Below are 6000 nucleotides of genomic sequence, written 5' to 3' on the forward strand. Positions count from 1 at the left end.
TGTATTTAAGTATAGGTTATGTACACTTGTTACATTAAGCCACATAGAATATTCACCTATGTGGGCTTGCGAGCCGGCATCGTGATCGCGGAACCAGAGGTTACAAAAATTGCTCGAATGGAAGATGATTTTATTCATCTTCTTATTGCCGTGCCATTTATGGTAACAAAAAACCCGCGCATACGACGCCAGTGAATCTTCAACATCTTTGGCGCAAATGTGCCCGTATAAAACGGCGGGGTGTCGTTGCAGGATGGCGCTGGAACAGCTGACGAGATTTGACGGATCCGCTGCTTTCTTTGGGCCTCCCTGGCTGGTCACCATAACGATGGTGCAGCTGCGGACCTCCGCAGTGATAATGCACAAGTCGTAACCCGCACCGCATCAAATGAAGATGTATTATGAGAAAGAGGCGTGTATCTTAGGATTCAGTCGGATAGGAACTCAGCAACGGAAATATTATAAATGAGTATAGACATGTTATATTCAACATACACGAATCTCAGAACGCTTCGTCACAATTCGTACCACACAGTCTGATCTCATATAACCCTAAAGAAACAATCCAGTGTTCGTTACTAACAAGCACTTTTCGAAGTCCTCCGGCGACCGATAGCTGTCGTTGAAGAACTTGATAGCATTCTTTATTGCGTGGAGTAGCGGGAATCTTCCTTTCCCGCAGTGTCCTTCGGCGTCGTCGTACTCGATGCGGGCAGCTGTAATTCCGTATTTTACCGCTGTCAGGTTTTTCTTGGCTGTGCAAAGCTGTCCATGATACGAAAGGAGGAAAATTAATTATTTCTGCTGGCAATTTTTACGCCTGAAGTTATACACTGGTGGAAAAATAAGCGCCAAAAATATTGCTTCGCTACAACAGGAAGAAGGAAGACGTGCAACAATGTTGGCAATAGGAATGCTTTCCCGAATTTGCGCTATAGTGATGACCCATAGGTTAAAACTGCCATAATGGTTTGGTTTGTTTTACAAGGTTTAACATCTTAAAGCGACTCAGGCTATGATTAACGCTGGAGTGGAGGACTCCGGTAATTGCGGCAACCAAGGGTTCTTTAACTAGCACTGACATCGCACAGCACACGGGCTCCTGACTGCTCGCATCCATCAAAAAGATCACGCATCCCTGGGCACGGAAGTTGAGCGCCCAAACCACTGCCACGGCCGCTCGATGGAAGCGCACTAGGTGCGGCCTGCTACGTCGTCCGAAACCGGCGGGAGGCGCCTACTTCCCTTCGCCACCGCCGCGGCGCCACCGTTCGGGGACAGCCGCGCGCGGAGAGCTGCGCCTGGCTGCGCTTTTATTTTAAGGATATAAGAGCTCCGCTTCACACAATTTGGCAACACGAATTAGTATATACTGTCATGTCTAGTGTGACCATGTCAGCACTTAGCGCTTGCTCGGCAACGATGTATACTGGAGTGTACCCCGAAAAACTTAATGTGACGGTGTGTCAAGGCCACTCGATTGGAGAGCTGGCATTACAGTGATGTTGCATTCAGATCAAGTTGTCACACGCAAGTGTCACCCGGTTGTAAACAATTCGAAGCTGTTCAGCTGCCGTGATAGTCTAATTCATAACCACTTAATTATGTCGCGAATTCCGTGTGTCATTTTCATACCATTTACTCATTTCTGCATATAGCTTTTATACGCAAATTGATGTCAACCTGTTCTAAGCTGACAGCGCTGTCCAATAAAATTATATTGTCCTACTGTGAGCAACCTCTGTGAAAACGCGACATGTAACCGACCTTTCTATCTCATTCTGACAAATGTTACGTTGGAAATATGAAGATGTTTATTAGGTAAAATCTGCATGATAACCTGGGATCTTCGATTCATTTGGAGACCTTAAACCTTTTACGCCAGAAGGCTTATCCATCATGGCTTCTAGCATTTTTCATGACCGAACTAAGCGCGCTTCATAGACCCGGTCTGCCTCAAGGTGCTATGCGCCGAAAGATTTTATTACTATTTTCATTCGCTGCTCGCAAACCCATACAATTTTGCTGGTTCGTAATTTTCAATGGAAGAACGCGCATCGAGTGTTGCTGTTGTGAAACTCTTAGCTGTGATCACACGAATGTTCACGCGTCAGAGCGCAACTGCAGCCGGGATTCAGCGAGCAGCCGAGTACGCTTATTTAATGGCCACACACAAAAAAGAAAGAAAATTACCAATCGCAGATGGAAAACCTTTCATGAGGGAGGTTTATGCCATAGCCATAAATGTCGCTCCACTGTTGAGTTGACATTTCCAGCCCAGCTTGCTATCAGTGGGTGCCGCAACTTCACAATATCTTGCATAGCGCCTCCGCATGGGCACGATCATTGTTTTCATAGATTAGCTGCAGGTGCTATGAACAGTGAGAAAACAATGATAAAATCAAAAGTTTACACAGCTTGCTACTTCGCCGGACCTCTTCAGACGTCATCATCCTGTTAATGAAGGTGCTCGTAAGCTGACAAAGCTTGATTACTTCCTTTGCCGAGTACATCAAGCCTCCATTGTCCTTGGTTTTCATCAACCTGTAACTGGTCCAGTTGACTCATATTTCCTGCAACAGGCTTTTGCACGACTGACATGTCGCCCAAAAACCATTAGCAAATATCGCATAAATTAAGCAACAACCTGGTAGTGATAAACAAAACTTGGTGTTCTTACGTCTCCTTGAGGAGCCTCGTTAGAGTGCCCTTATTTTGCTACCTGCTTATTAACCGTATTCCGTAATGGCTGGTTCTGTCGCATATCATTAGAATGCAGCCTTAAGCCACCGCATTATATAAAATAGCACCCTACACATAGCTATATAAAGCCCCTCTTTACTGAAGCCGTACGAACGTGCCCTATAGGAGTATAGTGTGCCTGACTTGGGATCTAAGGGTCCCACTTTCAATAATTACCATTTCACCCTTACATCGTATTGACCCTCTCTGGTTTGGCAGCTCCTGCCACATTGAACCTGTCATGTGTTCTCATTGCGCCTAAGGTGTCTGGCCATATCACCAACTAAAGCGCCTCTTACCAGAGAGGCATTTTTCCGACTTTTCGCTGACAGAGCAGGCGCCGGATTTTCTGTGGAACGTGGCTTTTCAGTTTATTGCATCGACTCAGTCAGTGTCAAGAGTATAACCAAATGTTGTATGCACAGGCTCTTTTGCTTGCAAGGCCACTCAGACTAGCGCGGCAAAATTTAGAACAAATTGTATGCTTATATGAGAAAAAAAAAACGGTTCGTATCGTTTTCTGATTTGTCCTCGCAACATAACCTGCGAGAAAAGCTTCTGTTGCTACCTCATCGTGTTCATCTGCTTCACAACACATCGTTAAAAATCCTAGTTCACTGGCCAGCTCCCTGGAAACTAAATAGGTTAAACAACGTGACTGGAACAGAGGAAAAGAGGACGACACAACTAGCGCGGTTGTGCCGTCCTCTTCTCCTGTGTTCCCGTCACGTTGTTTGCACTGTTAACCTATAAATAATCACCAACAAGTCCAATCTGCTGGCAGCGGATAGGGCATTATGCTTCAGCATCTGGACTTTTTAATCTCAGCGCCCCTTTCATTTCAGAGGAAGCGAGCGCACTTCCACTCCTCGCTACTGCTTTTGTCTGAAGCGAGCTCAGCAGATAAAAGTTTGAGGGTCTCTTAGATGTCTCTTAAGCGGAGGACGGCGAAAGCCTACCCTTGTCCTATATTTTGCCTCTCATCGTCAGCCACAGTTCGTCATTTCAAGTAGTCGTTTGATATAATGGGCGTTTCCCAGACATGATGAGTCTACCTGCGCAGTCATTGTAGCCCGTACCACTCATAACTAAGCAGGTTACTCATTTAGAATCAGCAGTGGTCATTATATGTTATCCTTTCACATATTGGTCATTTCGTAGTCATTAGCAGTAATAATGAGTCATGCCTAGCTATTACAGTCATTACCAGACATCGCTAAGCACTTGTACTCATTTCTAACCAATTGCGGTCATTACATGTCATAGTTTGATATACTGGCCATTACAAATCATTTTAGTCACTATTAACCATTATTAGTCATTAGCTTTAGTCATTATCTCTATCAATGCCTATTTATAGCTTTTCTTGATTACCTATCACCATCAATCCTTTTCATTCTTAATCTCCCTCCTTGCACGTCCGCTTTTGCGACTGACACACCAGTGCACAGATGCGACGCACAGATTACAGCCACAGCTTCTGCGCACATATTTTCGCTCCATGAGCCTAGAACGGCTTTCGCCTTAAAAAACAAACGAATCCCGTCTCAAAGTTGACGTGCTTGCACACGCGCACACAAAAATGTTTGCGTTTACCACTCAGACATGAGGAGAACGCGTCCAGAAAGGAAGCAAACCGCGCGCTCAGAGCCGGCGCCCCCAGTGGCGACGTGTCCCCGAACAGTGGCGGCCTCAGCAGAAATAGCGGGCGCAACTGTAAACTCCCCAAGGACGCGCTTGCCCATTGACGGCGGCGCGACGCAGCAGGCCGCACCCAGTGCGCTTCCATCGAGCGGCCGTGCCACTGCACAACAACGGCGGGGCAGAACTGCCACAATGATAGCCACAGTTACCGGTAACTTAACTGCGGGCAGCTGCGGGGCATCCGTTGTCTAGGGTAGCAGAAATTTCGCAGCAACACGCGTTACCGACTCGACATTGTGCACGTGGCAGGTCACCCAAAAGGCTTCTCACTGCGAAGTGAAATCATGTTCTTACGCCATCGCTTCAGGCAAAGATGAAGTTGAAAGGAAGAGGGGCATTAGGAATACCATTCCTGTCTAGGTGTGTTCAGTGCGGTCATGTGTCGTTAGCCGTACAAAAGATGTAATATCCATGTTTAGACTCTGCAGATCCAGTGTAGTTCATGAAGCGAATGAAATGAATAGTGGGTTCAGAACCTCAACGGTAGCTGTAGCTTGACTTACAAGTAGCTCATCTCAATGCAGTCTTCGATTTCGGGACAGCCCGCATACTACAAATGCCGTAGGTATGCCGGTGCGATGAAGACCTCCACTGTATGCCACTCTGTGATTTTTCACAATATCTTTGTACTGAAACGGCGCGTGGGAGGATGACCGTGGGACGTCTTGGGGCCGGAACGATCTATACGCAATTTTAATTGCTGTTTTCTTATTTTCGTTGAACATTGTAGCGAAGTTTGAACATTTTATGTCGAATAAATTTTTGGGGACACTCAAGCTCCGCCGTTAACATATGACGCGACTGCTCAGATGGCTGTCCTTTGCGTAATTGTACTTGCTGATCCTTGTCCGCATTTACACACTTCGCTATTCGCCCATTTACTAATCACTCAGTTCGTTTTATTGTTATTTAACACATGCTCGTTTCGTATATTCGCTCCTCGAAAGCCAACCGAAAAAAAGTACGAGGCACTGGCAACCAAATTGTGAAAGGCGAAAGCCCGAGTGCTGCATTCTGCTATGCATTTTTTGCGAATGTGGCGGTAAATGATGCTTCGAGTAAAGAGGGTGACTACTGTTTCACATTTCTCTCTTCCTTTACGGCATAGTACATGTGTACGCGGAGAATTGTGACAGATACTGCGCCTTTTACATCCTGTAAATCAATTCAAACGCCGCTGATTCCTGCTGTTTTAATGCCTACTCTCACTGTAAGGCTCATCAGTGTAAGGCGCTACATTATTGATTAAACTTAGGCTCATCCTTTAAGGCTATGACGCGAGAGCGTAAGCTACCAGCCCACATTAAAGTCGCACTTCAACCCAGCCGTATGAACGTGCCTGCGTGTCGCAGGTGTAATGAGAATGCAAGTGGTTTTGGCAGGCTGATTCTGATATCACCCTCCCATACGAAATGAGCGACAAAAGTTGGCTGCTCCTGCCCGTGGCATAAAGGTAGCGTGAATTCAAATGTCATGGCAGGCTGATTTATTCAATGGTAAAAGCGTGATACTTTTAGTGCCTACAACGATGAGCCAATAAAGGCTTTCGACTTA

The sequence above is a fragment of the Amblyomma maculatum genome, chromosome 9, assembly GCF_055883805.1.
Source record: "Amblyomma maculatum isolate TAMU_Amacu chromosome 9, ASM5588380v1, whole genome shotgun sequence".
In the NCBI taxonomy this organism is placed as follows: Eukaryota; Metazoa; Arthropoda; class Arachnida; order Ixodida; family Ixodidae; genus Amblyomma; species Amblyomma maculatum.